Raw genomic sequence first — 16,556 nt, forward strand, 5'->3', positions numbered from 1 at the left:
CTAATGGGGCTAAAATTGAAGCCATAGTGAATTGGGCTTAGCCTAAATTAGTGAAAGAGCTGAGAGGATTTCTTGGCCTTACCTGTTACTATAGGTGGTTCATCAAACAATTTGTTGTCATAACCAAACTGTTGACTAATTTGCTTAAGAAAGGAAATTTTTGTTGGACCATGGAGGCTACACAAGCATTTGAAGAATTAAAGCAGGTCATGGTCCAAGCTCCCCTCTTAGAATTTCCTAACTTCACAATACCATTCGTCATCAAAGTAGACACTATTGGCAAGAGTGTTTGGAGTTGTTTTAATGAAAATGGGAGGCCAATCGCTTTCACTAGTCAGGCTTTGAGTCCCGAGCATTTGGGATTGTCTACATATGAAAAGGAATTGGTGTCCCTATTACATGCACTTGAAAAGTGGAAACATTACTTGCAATCCAGTCATTTTGTGATAAAAACAGATCATTTTATCCTAAAATCCTTAAAGATCAGAGAATTACTACTACACTACAGCATAAGGGTATTACTAAGTTATTGGGCTTGGATTATGAGATCCAATACCGCAAATGGGTGAAAATGTAGTTGTGGATGCTTTGTCCTGAAAATCTGAGGAAGGTGATTGTTATGGACTAACCATCGTTCAGCCTAAGTGCACTAAAGAGGTGACGAGCAGCTACCAAGATGATGATATCGCTCAAAAATTAATTATGCAATTAAGTTTGGATCTAGCAGCAGTTCCTGGTGTTTAGTTACAACATGGTATTCTGAGACATGATGGAAAAGTTTGGGTGGGAAGCCATGGTTCCCTCCGACAAAGATTGATAACAAAAATGCATTCAACTCCATGGGGAGGTCAATTAGGGATTCATTCCACTCAATAGAGACTACAAGCAATGTTTTATTGGCCGAATTTATTACAAGACGTGAAAGACCAAATCAGAGAATGTGAAGTTTGTCAACAAAACAAAGGGGAAAATGTGGCATACTCAGGTCTTTTATAACCTCTGGCTATACCTAGGGCATGGGAACATATTACAATGGACTTTATGAGTGGGTTACCTAAATCACGTATGAAAGATTCGATATTGGTGGTGATAGACAAGTACACTAAATTTTCCCACTTTTTTGCCCTGACTCATCCATATGATGCAAACCAAATAGCCCAATTGTTCCTAGATAACATATGCAAACTGCATGGTATGCCAAGCTCCATAGTTTCTGATCGAGACCCGATATTCCTAGTATATTTTGGAAAGAATTGTTCAAGGGATTACAGGTGCAACTTAAGCCTAATAGTGCCCATCACACTCAAATAGATGGGTAATCTGAAAGGTTGAATAGATGCTTAGAAACATACAAGCCACAAGCCATCCGATTGGAGCAAGTGGATATCACTGGAGGAACTTTGGTACAACTCTAATTACCAATCTGCCATCGAAATGATACATTTCAAGGCTTTATATAGTTATGAGCCTCCACAACTGACAATTGAATTGATAGCCCAAACAAAATTGAAGGCAATGGATGTGGTGATATGGGAAAGGCAGCTGATGGATAAAGTTTTACGAGACAACTTAACAAAGTCCCAAGTAAGAATGAAGGTTTATGCAAATACAAAGCGCAAAGAAGGAGTTTTTGATGTAGCTTATAAATTGCAGCTCCCGAGTGGCTCCAAGATACACCATGTATTCCATCTATCCAATTGAAGAAGAATATAGGAGAAAAGAATTCTTATACAAGCCCGCTATTGCACCAGTGATGGCAAAATTCGGACAGAGACCTTGAAGATTCTGGAATGCATCATGATTAAAAGAGGCAATCGAGCAGTGACGGAGGTGTTGGATCAATGGGCAACTTGGCACCGGAAGAGGATACATGGGAGGATTACACCTTCCTAAAAAGTCAATTTTCACACTTTGATCCTTGAATAATATCAAGGCTCTTTGAGGGGAATGGAGTGTAGCCGGCCTAAGGATTCGGTAGCCTAATAGCTTTTTTGTTGTTTTAGCCCAAGTAGTAGTAGTAACCCATGTTGTTAGCATTAGCTTAGCTATTTTTGTTATCCAATTAAGTCCAGTTTCTAGATGTTTCTAGAGAAGGGACATGTGTCAACTGATGAGTAGGTTTGTGAGAGAACTTTTAGCTCTATATTAATCCTTTTTGCATTGTATTTAGAGCATATCTATGAATGAAAATCTATTTTGTTTATTTTTTATTTTATTTCCCTTTCCTAAATTACCTCAGTAGAAGCATAATTGCTACAATGTTTATGTGTGCCCGTAGCTTAGATCTCTCTTTTCACAAGAAAACAAAGCTATTAGTTTTAGATTGAAGAAAATAAGTTCTGATATTCACTCAATGAGTAAGTAAATGACTAGTACTAGGAATACTCATTCAAGAGAGAGAGAGAGAGAGAGAGAGAGAGTTTCCCTAATAAACAAGAGAAAGCAATAAATTTATAAGAGGCAACAAAACTTACCAACATATTGATTACTTGAATTGTGCTTAGATCTTTTTCGTACCCTAATTTTCATAATTATAGTGCTTATATTTGTTGATATCATCATTAATTTATCCCTCATTAGCTTCTATTTGTCAGGCTTAGGTCAAATTAATTATAGCGTGTATGCACACAATAAACAGTTATGTTTAATTAAACCCTTTAGTCATGTAACCAAAAAAAAGGATCAATATCTCCTAATTGATCAATCATTTAAGTGTTTTTTTGTCAACAAAAGATTGAGTTTCCATTAAGTAGGTAAAGAGATATAGGAAGCGGGGTGCTTAGTGGGCACCCTAGTTACATAGTTGCTAATACAAGAACTGTCTGCCACACTCGTAACGGGTTCATTACAACCAAAGGTAGTGTCTAAACTACTAGGAGGATCTACTGCCAGTGGTGGATTTACATGAGGGAGTTGTGACTATCAAAAACACAAGTGCTTACAAGTCGTTTGTAGGTTGTTCCGGCACAGTCAGCTTGGTAGATGTTGGCTACAAATGATGGGGGCGTCAAAAAGATCCAACTTGCTCCTAGGTGCTTGTGTGCTCCATAGTTTGCTAAGTTGCCTGCTATATAATTTTGCTCCATGTATATGTGTTGAATCATTAGATCATCCAGTTGTTGGATCAATGACCTGCAATCATGAAGGAGATTAGTGTAAAATGGGGGATCTTGTTTAAAGAATAGTACCTCTTTTGCATCCACCTCAATTATGAGTGGCAGAAAGTCATATTGTTTTGCTAGTCGGAGACCCAGCAGAAGTGCATGTATTTCGACCTCTATAGTAGAAGTTGCCAAAATATATGGGGACAAACCTAAGCTCCAAGTCCCTAAGGAGTTACAAAAAACACCACTGATACCTTGCTTGTTTGGTTTAAAATAACCATCCAAATTTAACTTATAATGATCACTATGTGGGGGTGCCATTTAACGTGGAGCGAAAATTGTTTAGGCGATCGATGATATTTGTTTGTAAGGAAATGGTATTTTGATGCCTTTGATATTACAAGTGGGAGACTGATTAGTATGTTTTTATTCTCAAAAACATATTGATTTCATGTTAACCAAATTTTCCATAGGCAAAAGGAGAAGAAAGTTTTTGGTAGGATATTTTTAGGGCACGGACCAAATGGCAGGTGTAGGAAAATGTATACCCAGTGTGGTTGATTGTGGTGTTCAGCCAAGAATTTGGGATGATTCTTGAGGTATTTAGACGTGACCAGAGTTGGTTAGCTTTTGGACATTGAAAGAAAATGTGTTGTGAAGTTTCAGGTGCCGGGTGAAAAATGGGGCAAATGTTTGAGTTAATGATGGAGATGCATGCTAGATAATTGTTTTTTGGAAGTCGATAACCAAATAAAGTGTAATAGTTTTTGCAAAAGCCTGAATTTCCATACCCATGTGAAAATATGTGAGGGTATAGTGGGATTGAGAGAATGGTAACTGATTTAACCGAAAATTTGCCATCATTTGTAAGTGCTCAGACAAACTTATCGAATCTTAGGGAGGTGTGGGGCAGGTACATGCTATGAATTTGTTGTATGATATCATATGATAGTTGAAAAGATATGGTACTTAGATTCCATAAGGCATTTGAGGTGTAGTTTGCTACTGTGGAGAGCTCTTCAGTTTGCATTAGGGGACCATGGATAAGGGAATGAAGATTTGTGTTATTATTAATCCAGGGATCAAACCAGAAGTTAATGTGTTTGCCATTTGCTATTCTCCATTTATAACCTTGTTGACAGGCTGTCCATCCTGTCAAAATATTTTTCCAAATAAAAGATCGTTGTGAGAATGGGAACTTGGGTTGTATTTGACAATAGAACTTGTGCCCAAAGTTGCATTGGATTATGGAACAGTAGCCATGCAAGGTTGGCTAGAAATGCTTGATTTTTGGTATCTAGCTTTTGTATACCTAGACCCTCTTCCGATTTTGGACTAGTAACCTTGTTCTATTTAATAAGGTATAGTTTTTGCTTCTGTTCGGTAGTACCCCAAAAAAAATTGTATTGGTAGCAATTTAAGTGTGACAGGATATTTTTTGGGACAAAGATGTATTGCATACGTGATTAGAGAGAGTGTTTAGAGTGGATCGAATTAGGGTTATCCTTCCTACCATAGTAAGATGATTAGATTTCCATCCCGCCAGTCGTGTCTTAAAAGTATATAATAGAAATTGGAAATCATTTTAGTAGGTCTACGAGTGAATATAGGGAATCACAGGTATTTTCCAAAATGGTGCCCTTCAGTCATATTGAAATTTTGCAAAATAAATTGTTTATCATTGGATGCACAGTTTTTGGAGAGAAATATTTTAGATTGGGCAAAGTTTATGGAAATTCCTGAGATAGTAATGACGTAGTTTAAAGTATCTACTATAGTATGACAACTCTTCGTTGTTATATTAGAGGTGAGAATGATGTCGTCAGCAAATAAAAGATGAGAGATACTTGGCCCACAATTGGATAGTTATATAGGCGACCAAAGTTGGTAATCTACAGTTTTATGAGTATTTCCATGGTGAGAATAAATAGATATAGAGATAAAGGGTCGCCTTGACATATTACTCTAGTTGGATGGAAGAATTCCGTAGGACTACCATTAATTAGGACGTAGATGGATGGTTTGGAAATGCAAGACATGATAAGTTGGATAAGCGGTCCACGAAAATTTAGTTGAGTAAGCATATGGCGTATGAAGGACCACTCTACCCGGTCTAATTTCATAAGCATATGGGGAATTTTTCCTTTCAAGCGCTGAAATTTAGTAATGATTTCTTGGACAATAATGGTATTATATGTCGCTCGCTTGTTTTGTTGAAAACTGGTTGGGGTAGGGTTGATAATTTTTTGAATAATTGGCTTGAGGCGATTGATAATAATTTTTGTAATTATTTTATAGATAATATTACATAAACTAGTAGGTCTATATTGGGTGTATTCCATCTGCACCTGGAGCCTTTAAGGGTTGAAAGGAGTTGATTGCATCAACTATTTCACTATCTTGTAGTGGTAGGAAGAGTGTAGTTTGATCTGCTTGCGAGAGTGAGTTGTGGGGGTATGTGAGATAGGAGTTCATGGGGGAAGATGAACTAGTAGTGAATAGATTTTGTAGTAGTTTAGGATGTGGGAATGAACGTGTGAAGGTTCAGTAATCCAATTGCCTCCATCATCTTGAAATGTTATAATTTTATTTCTATTATGCCTTTAGAGAGTTGAGAGGTGAAAGAATTTGGTATTGGCTTCGCCTTGATTGAGCCAAGTAATCCTAGATTTGAGTTTACAGAATTCTTCCTCTTGTTGAAGGATGTAGTTAATTCTCCTATTAAGTCTTCTTCTAGGTTTTGTAAAAATATATTAGTTGGGTACTTTGGAGAGGATTGAATACCCGCTAACCTGGATAGAAGTATTGTTTTCTTTTTAAAAAAAATTACCAAAATGAGTTTTGTTCCACGCTTGGACAGTGATGGTGAAGTTTTCAATGGCAGACAATAGTTGATCATATGTAGACCACACTTATTGGATTAAAGATCTTAATTGAGGGTGTGAAGCCCAGATTGTTTCAAAGCGAAAGACTTTGTTTGATTTGCTCCTGTGGTAGTTCAGTTGTAATAATAACGGGCAGTGGTCCGAATGTGTACAAGGGAGGTGAGTAACTAGAGAATTTGGAAATAAATTAAGTCATTCATAGTTGTCCATTAATCTATCTAATCTTTCTAATATATGATTACTCATACTGCCACGACCCAAATCGAAGGGCTGCGACGGGCACCCGATGCCTAACTCAATCGAGTACCAACGTAACGTATCCTTCTTATCATACTATCATAGGTAAATGGGTCAGAAGGGCCGTCGTGAGATAACCAGATTAAAATATAAGGAAATTGAAAATGTTGGTTTATGTTTAGTCAATAATGGCATGCCAATTGGAAGAGTTGATGAAAAGAGTTGGTGTGGATGCTAGGAGGAAGCTTCCTCCTTTGATGTCACCCATGACATCAAGAGGAGGTAGTTTGATGTCACCAATGACATCAAGAGGAGGTCTTTACCTCTATAAATAGATGCACTCCTTCATTTGTAGAAATCATCCCAAAAATAATACAACACATTGTAGTGAGTAGAGAGTTAAGAGAGAAATTCTCTTAAGTGTAATTGGGAACTCTCCCCTTCCTTTGTTAATAATAAAAAGGCAATTGTTCTCTGGTGGGTGTAGGATTATTTTGATCTGAACCACGTTAAATATTGTGTTCTTTCTTTTATGCTTCCGCTAAAAATTGGTATCAGAGCTGCAGGATTCTTTAATGATCTAAGGAGGAAGAACAAGCAAAGATGAGTTCCATGAAGTTTGAAATCGATAGATTCAGTGGACGCAACAACTTCAATATCTGGAAGATCCAGATGATGGCGTTACTGCGGAGGGAATGTTCAATCCATGCTAATGACGGAAAGTATCCTAAGGATATATCAGCTCCCGGCAAGGAGAAGATTGAAGGGGATGCATTGAGTGCAATCCAACTATCCCTTGCACCTAACGTGCTTTGTGAAGTGAGTACGGGTACCGAAGAAACGGCCAAACAGTTATGGGAAAAGCTAGAAGTGCTATACCAAGACCGATCAGTGACAACAAGGATGTTGTTACAACGACGTCTTCACACATTTAAGATGGGGTCAGGTACTTCGTTACAAGATCATTTAGATGCGTTCAATAAACTTGTCATGGACTTACAGATTGCGGGAATTAAAAAGGAGGAGGAGACCCTTGCATGTGCTTTGATATTTTCATTGACTTTAGGATATCGTGATATTGAGAATTCAATGATGTATAGCAAGGAACCTATCAAGCTTGAGCAAGTACGGCAGGCACTTAACTCTAGTGATGTGCGGAGGCACATTGAAGGAGACAGAGATGACCAGGCAAGTGGGCTCTTTATGAGAGTCCAGACTAGCCAACAGGGAAAGAGCAAATCAAAGCACAGATCAAAGTCTCGTGTGAACAAGAAGAATACAAAGTGTTGGGGTTGTGGCAAGAAGGGGCACTTTGAATGAGATTGCCCAATGTCAAAGTTCAAGGAAAAGGCGAGTGCATCTACAATTGAACAGGTACATAATTTTGATAATGATTATGTACTAACAACATCGTGTAATAATAGTAGTTATGGAAACAAATGGGTGTTAGACTCTGCTTGTACTCTACATATGACGTTCCGAAAAGACTGGTTTAGCAGCTATGAGAAAAGTGGAGGAACCGTAGTAATGGGAAATAATACAACTTCTAAAATAGTTGGCATTGGCTCAGTTCGGGTTCGTTGCGATGATGGAGTAGTGAGGACTATTACACAAGTCCGTCATGTTCTTGATCTGAAGAAGAATTTGATCTCCCTGGGTACTATGGAAGAATAAGGCAACAAGTACATGAGCGAAGCAGGAACTATAAAGGTAACTAAAGTTTCTTTATTCATGCTAAAAGGCAAGCTGGAGAACATCCTTTACACATTGGCCGAAAGCATCATTGTTGGCTCTACAAATGTATCTACAGTGCAGTTATCTAATGATGACAAGGCAGGACTATGGCACATGAGACTAGGTCATATGAGCGTACGTGGACTGGATATGGTGAGCAATCGTAACCTTTTGGAAAGTGAGAAGATCAGCACACTTGACTTCTGTGAGCACTGCGTTCTAGGGAAGCAGAAGAAGGTTAGCTTCAGCACTGGCAAACACAAGACAAGAGGAGTGCTAGACTATATCCATTCAGATTTATGGGGTCCCTCTAAACTTCCATTGAAGGGCAGAAAGAGGTATCTTCACACTTTTATTGATGATTTCTCACAAAAGATTTGGGTGCATTTTTTGAAGGCAAAAAGTGATGCTTTTGAAGCATTTAAAGAGTGGAAGATTTTGGTTGAAAATCAAATGGAGCGGAAAATCAAGTATCTTTGCACAGACAATGGCTTGGAGTTTTGCAATGAAGAGTTTAATGAATTCTGCAAGGGTCATGGGATCTCAAGATATAGGACTGTTAGGCATACCCCACAGCAGAATAGAATTGCCGAGAGAATGAACAGAACTCTTCTTGAAAAGACTCGTTGTATGCTCCTACAAGACAAAATGTCCAAAGTATTTTGGGCTGAAGCAGTTCACACTGCTGCTTATATTGTCAATCGATCTCCAGCATCGGCAATTGACTTTAAGACTCCGAATGAGGTATGGTCAGGTGAACCCTCTAACTATTCATCCTTATGAGTATTTGGGTGTCCAACTTATTATCACGTTAATGAAGGAAAGCTTGAACCAAGGGCTAAGAAGGCCATATTCGTAGGGTATGTGGATGGAGTAAAAGGGTACAAATTTTGGTGTTTATCTTTACTCAAATTTATAGTTAGTAGAGATGTCACCTTCGATGAATCTTCTATACTTGACCCCCGTAAAGTTTCCGTGGAGTTTTCAGGAAACAAGAACGACGAGTAGGTGGAGCTTCCAGTGGAGCTTGCCAAAGAAAAGGATTAAGAGACTCGGGTTAAAGATGAGTCAGAAGATGTAGACCTTGAACTTGCTGTCAATGAACCATACACAATTGCGAAGGGGAGGGAGAAGAGGCAGACACAAGAACCGGAACGCCTTATAGATCAAGCAAACTTGATTGCATATGCGTTAGTAGCTACACAAGAAGAGATTAAGGATCTAGAGCCCTCCTCGTATATTGAAGCAACTTCTTGCAAGGATGTTGTACAATGGCGATTATCCATGACTGAAGAGATGGAGTCTCTTTACAAGAATCAGACATGAGTCTTAGTGAAAAGACAAAAGGGGAAGAGGACAGTTGGATGCAAGTGGGTCTACCGAAAGAAAGAGGGAATTCCTGAAGTGGAAGATGCTAGGTTCAAGGCGATATTGATTGCAAAAGGTTTCAGTCAGAAGGAGGGAATTGACTACAATGAGATTTTCTCTTCATTCGTGAAGCATAGCTCAATTCGCGTGCTACTAGCATTGGTTGCACAATTTGACTTGGAGCTTCAACAGCTTGATGTCAAAACTGCTTTCTTACACGGTGATCTAGAAGAGACAATCTATATGGATCAGCCTGAAGGTTTCCTAGCTGAGGGAAAAGAAGATCGTGTATGCCAACTAAAGAAGTCTTTGTATGGTTTGAAGCAATATCCTAGACATTGGTACAAGAGGTTTGATGCATTCATGACTACACATGAATTCTCAAGGAGTGCATTTGATAGTTGTGTGTATCACAAGAAGATGTCTGGTAACTCAATGATTTATTTACTGTTGTATATTGATGATATGCTTATTGCTACTAACAACATTACAGAGATAAATGCTTTGAAGAAACTGTTGAGTAAGGAATTTGACATGAAGGATTTAGGAGCTGCAAAGAAAATCCTTGGTATGGAGTTTTCAAGAGAAGACGGTGTTGTACATCTTTCTCAGAAGAGGTATATTGAAAGGTTCTCGAGAGATTCAATATACATACGTGCAAGCCTGTAAGTACACCATTAGCTCCTCATTTTAAACTTTCAGAGTTACAAATGCCTCAGTCTGAGGATGAGGTAGAGCATATGTCAAAGATTCCTTATGCCAGTGCAGTTGGTAGCATTATGTATGCTATGGTATGCACACGTCCAGATATTGTTCAATCTATAAGTGTGGTAAGTACATACATGTCCATCCCAGGAAAGAGGCATTGGAAAGTTGTCAAGTGGATATTGAGATATCTCAAAGGAGCTTCTGGTGTTGGTCTAACCTTTCGAAAAAGTGGTGGAGGTATTTCAATTCCTTGTTATGTGGATTCTAACTATGAAGGAGATTTTGATAGAAGAAGGTCCATAACTGGATACATCTTTACCCTCGTTGGCAGTGCCATTAGTTGGAAGTCGACTCTGCAGTCGATTGTTGCTTTGTCTACGACAGAAGCAGAATACATGGCAGCAGCGGAGGCGGTGAAGGAAGCTAGCGGAATTGAGTTTGGTTCAATTTGGAATCAACTCTTAGACGTGATAGTCAGAGTGTTATTCATCTAATGAAAAATCAGAGATTTGATGAGCGCACTAAACACATTGACGTCAGATTTCATTTTATTCGAGATGTTGTTGAAGAGGGAACTATCAAGGTCGTGAAGGTTATCACAGACGATAATGTTGCAGATATGTTGACCAAGATAGTCCCGTTCGCTAAGTTTGCACACTGCAAGGACTTGGCGGGGGTGTGCATCAACTGATGCAACTCCGAAGAGAACAGTTGTTAGGTGGAGGTGGTATGTTCAACAATGGTTTGATTCTTCTTGTTTCTTACAACGGGGTTGCCCAGTAAGCTTAGAAGTTTTGGCCAAAGTTGTTCACATGCACGCTCAAAATGCAAACCATGGTGGAGATTGCAAATGTTGGTTTATGTTTAGTCAACAATGGCATGCCATTTGGAAGAGTTGATGGAAAGAGTTGGTATGGATGCTAGGAGGAAGCTTCCTCCTTTGATGTCATCCATGACATCAAAAGGAGGTAGTTTGATGTCACCAATGACATCAGAGGAGGTTTTTAACTCTATAAATAGATGCACTCCTTCATTTGTAGAAACCATCCCAAAAATAATACAATACATTGTAGTGAGTAGAGAGTTAAGAGAGAAATTCTCTTAAGGGTAATTGGGAAATCTCCCCTTCCTTTTTTAATAATAAAAAGGCAATTGTTCTCTGGTAGACGTAGGATTATTTTGATCCGAACCATGTTAAATCTTGTGTTCATTCTTTTACGTTTCCGCTAACAGAAATACTACACATAGGACGACCCCACATGATATAGAAACTTATATGTGTGACATACGGGTCTATACAGCCGACATGATCATTTGTATACTCAAAACATAGGCCGACAAGGACATATAAGTATTCATATGCACGATATATGTCTATAAGACTCTAAGAGTACATAAACGTCATAAAGGTCGGGACAAGGCCCCGTCATACCAATCAATACATATCCAAATCATACTGACCAAATAGGCAACTCCGGAGCAAGTGGAGTATACCAACACCATCCGCTGAGCTAATAGCCAACTTGGAAGATTGTCACCCTGTCTATCGGGACCTACGAGCATGAAATACAGTATCCCTGGTCAAAAGGGACGTCAGTACGAATAACGTACCGAGTATATAAGGTAGGAAAGCATAAATAAGAATAGTAATGTAAAGAGAGATATAGGAGATACAACCTATAGCATCTAAGTGCCTCTGAGGGCTATTGACATGAAATGCATGATATATATATATATATATATATACACACACACACACACACATTAACTTTTAAAAACATACGCCTTTGTGGGTATCATCATTATCATATCGTACCCGGCCTCGAAGAGGAATCGGTGAAAATGTACCCGGCCATCATAAGGCTCGGTAGAATCGTACCCGGCCACGTGGAGCTCGATAAAACCCAACTGATCAGTGGTTGAAAAATAGGTGTCGTACTCGGCCGACTATAGCGCGATTCAGTAGAGTAAAATAGATACTATATATAATGCATGCTGGAATCATAGAATCACGTTCTAAACCTTTCGGAGTGATGTATGGTCGTTGCATCTTCGATTAACATTATGGACATAAATACCATCAATATGAACCTCGGTAGGATTCAAGGATCATACATACTTTCTTAGAATAACTTTATAAGTAAAGAACAACATGGACAACCTTAGTTTCTAGGAGCAGATCCGTTATGAAATAGTGTATCGTTTACGTTCGTTTCACTTTAGATCATGCCAAAAGAAATAAGGAAGTTCGTTAACATATCTTAACCCCGTTTAGTACTTAATACCTTTCAATCAACTCTTCAAACAAGTTAACTCAATCTATCATAGCATAAGGAGATTCAAAATCAGTGCTGAGCAAAGGCTAAGTCTGTAACTTATGCTAGTAGCTCGTTTACGTAAATTCGGGCAGCATCTCCCATGTAACAAGGGCCTCCTTAAATACCATATACCAACAACAACCAAAGAAATCCAGCAACATATAAATATCAATAACAAGATACTATATAATAACAACAGGTCACAACTATTTCACGACGAGTGGCAAGCTCCGATTGGAATCCGTAGAACCCATATCGCCCCTTATAAACTTCTTAAATTACCTTAATAGTATCATTAACATGATAATAAAGTCATTCATCAATGATTCTACCCTTATACCATATATTTATAACAAAGGAAATAATCCACGACTCCAACTATCCTCAATTAGCAACTTTATTCACTAGTTCATGTCTAGTCCATCTATTTTACTTAATCAACATCAAGATAACCTTAAGCACATGCAAAAACACAATACAAATACCTCCTATAGTATCTTTAAGTTGAAATCCAAGTTATATTTAGCTTACAACAGCCCTCAATGGCAATATAACACCATAGACGTGACTTAAGCTAATCCAAGTATTATCTTGTAGTATCTTGCTCAAATAATGAAACCAACACACAAACAACTTCAAGAACATGTAGTAGAGTATTATACATGCTTAAACCAGCAGCAGCCACTTGAAAATTCATCCAAACACAGTATCCTTAATGACAACACAACCTCAAAAAGGTGTTGTTCTTTATAGAACTAACTTTTGATGTTGAAATATGGTGTAATCACTTTAGAATCACTTCAAACCCTTATGGTATCTGTTGGGAGGGTTAGGAGAAGTTTGGAGATAAATTTGAGTTGAAAATTAGCAAAAAATAAGCGTCCAAATCATTTATAAAGTGAAGTAGGTCGATCACAGCCTAAGTGGGTCCCATTGGGAGCTGCTTGCGCGGTCTCGCGAAAATACAAATATCTCTCTACTCCGAGATCGTATCGATGAACAGTTTAATGCGTTAGAAACTAGACTCGAAGATCTTCAATTTGATATGTATATCACCCCGTAATTCCAAGAATAGTAGAAAAGGCACAACTACATTTGACCTAATTTTCAGCATATTTATGAATGTAACATGTAATGACTTTTGCCAACTTTTGTTCCACAACTCGCTTGACTTTAAAACTTAAATAAGACTATCATACGACTATAATAACTTATAACATAACCTCCTTATCATGTTAAGCACCCTAGTCTCACCCCAAAAGTACATGTTATAACATTCCCAACTTGTCGACTTTCGACGAAACTAATTTTCTTTAATTCATTTAGCTTCTAACCTTCCAAACCTCTTGTTACTTGGTATTTGTGATCTTAAGTATTTGTAACCTCCAAGGTAACATGATTAACTTACTTTATAAACTTTTCAAAGATGATTTTATTTTTGAGCTTACATCAATTGACTTACGACGTACGAAAATATGGGGTGTAACACATACAACGATTGTTAGTCCAAGTGTAAAGACTACCTTTGAAACCTAAGTCTGCAAAGTGACAATAATTTATACAGTCTAGGAAGTGGTGAGATCTATTCAAGTTAATATCTCTTCTACCATATTTATCACCCGCTGAACGAATCTCATTAAAATCTCCACCTAGTATCCATGGACCCAAAAAAAGATCCTTTATACACTTAAGATTGTGCCATAAAATATTTCTATCTGATAATGAGTGCTAGCATACAGTTCATAAAATAACCATTTTTGATGATGGGGAGACCTTGATCATGCAGTGAACTTCTTGCTGAGTAGTGGCAAGAATTTTCACTTTAAGTGCTTCACGATTCCATAAAAGAACTATACCTCCATATTGGCCCACTGCAGACACCTGAGCCATGTCAGATAATTGAAAATCCTCATTTATAGCTTGATGGTCAGCTAGGTGGGTTTCCTATAGAGCAAATAGAGATGGGCGGTAATAGTTTAGTAAGGACCTAAAGTTTCTGCGAAAATCGGGCCATTGGGCACCCCTACAGTTCCAAACAATGAAATCCATATTCATATTATTTGGTTATTGTATGGTTTGTTCAATCATGGTTGTTGTGTGTTCAGTGTTCCTCATGACCTGTACATGGAGTGAGGGAATTAGTACCACTGCGTATTTACCCACCCGATTTGTGGTGGGCCTTATGCGTAGGGAGCATGTGTGTAGGTTATGAGGGCACTTTAGATGAAACTTTTTTGCGTACTCCTCCTTTACCACAAAAATTTTAATTCCTGCTAACCACAGTGGTTCTAGCGGTGTGTTCTTGTAATGCTCCATTGTTGTTGCTATTTCTTGCTTGAGATTTTCGTTTGGTTCTTCATGATTGGGAGGGGGGTTTGTTCCGTGGGGAGGGAGTTAGTGGGTCGTGCGGGACTAGGGGTGAGGTTGTTAGTTGTTGGTTCATTTAAGGGAGTGTATATGGTTATATCCAGGGCATTTGGGAAGGAGTGTTGGTGACGGGTAAAATGAAAGTTGGAGAATGTGAGGGTATAAGTGTGTGTGATCCCAATAGGGGGCCGGGTTCGGCAGTGGTTGGTAAGGTTCTAGGTGTGGTGCTTGCATCATATACCAATGGTACTGGCCATAGATGTATGTCGCTAGACGGATCCCCTCGTTGACTATTTGGGCTAGGTCCATTGGGTTGGTGAGTAATAGCGTGACCTCCTGCCCATTCACTTCCAATGTGAATATGAGAGCATGGTCTTGGAGGAGTTGTGGGTATGAGGTTGGCTCGATCACTGCATGGGGTGTTTGAACCGTAAAGATACAAGAGTTGGGGTTCATCACTGAGTGAGTGGATTGGAGATGATGGTAATAAGGAAGGGTTGTGGGTGGACGAGGAGTGGGATATGATCTGGGAAGGAAGAGTGTGTGTGCTCGATGCATGGTTTATAGTGGTACTAAGATCAGTGTAGGAGTTTGGAGTTGTCGTGGACTGTGATGATTGGTTGATATTTGTAGAGCCTGTAGTGGTGAGATGTGGTGGTGAGCAATGTTTGGGCTTGCGTGTATTGTGATATGTGATATGGGTTGAGGAGTGTTTGGTGTAGTTTCTTCTTAAGCTGGATTTCCTAATTCATTGTGAGGAGTTTTGTATATTAGAGGTTTATCAGGGTGATGCTCAGAGGTGGATGCACTATGGTAGTTACGGGTTCAATTGAACACATAATTTTTGACGCAAAGTAGAAATTTATGTATAAAAATTTATTAAAGTTATAAAAATAATAAATTTGAACCCATAACTTTAAAAATATAATGGGTTCAATATTAAAAATCTTAAAAGTTGAACCCATAGAGTTTAAATCCTGGATTCGCCTCTGGTGATGATTACTCTTAGTATTCTGAAATTGAGAGGAGATTTGGTTTTGGATAATAGGGCTAGACGGTGTGTGTAAGTCTTCAGACATGGAGGTGTGTGGGGTAAGGGAGTTGTGATTTATGGCAGGTGAGTCTACGTGGTGAGTGTTGTCTTTAGCAAGGTGTCTTTTGGATTCAGATATTGGCAGGAATTCATGTGTAGTATGGGCTAGTGGGGTGGTGGACGTAAAAATTGCACGGGGCACCCTATTTGGTAGCTCCTATTTAACTTATATACATTTTTTTAAACTTTTAACTTGTACCCACATTTTAAATAACTTCAGCCCCCTTTCTCCTCCTCTTTGCTAAGCAACTCTCTCGAATCATATACAGGAGAATCTCAGCTAAGCAGAAAATATATTGGATCCATGACAACTGGATATCCTTCTAAATAGAACAGCATAAACTTGACATTTAAATGTAAATTAAAATTACAAATATTCACATTTTTCACAGAAAATATCACCGACGTTGAAAGTTCTATGAACCCTTAGAAGAAAATGAATATCTTTTAGACCAAGAAGTGATTCTTTAAGAACAATAGCAATACAATCCTCTGACAAAATTTTATGCATTCGAGTAGAAAGAATATAACGAAGAGAACCTTCTGACATATATGGCAATGAAACGCATAAAACTTCATTAGTATCGTCGAAATAATTTTTGACTGCTATTAAATTTCCACGAGGATTAGTAAAAATCGTATGTGCTTCTAGTTGCAACTCGACCCATTCATTTTCATGATAATCAAAGGAGTTATTAGTATCTAGGTTAACTAAATAACTTCAGCTCTAGAGCTAAAGTTC

This window comes from Nicotiana tabacum, chromosome 1 (assembly GCF_000715075.1).
Source record: "Nicotiana tabacum cultivar K326 chromosome 1, ASM71507v2, whole genome shotgun sequence".
NCBI classification, from domain to species: domain Eukaryota; kingdom Viridiplantae; phylum Streptophyta; class Magnoliopsida; order Solanales; family Solanaceae; genus Nicotiana; species Nicotiana tabacum.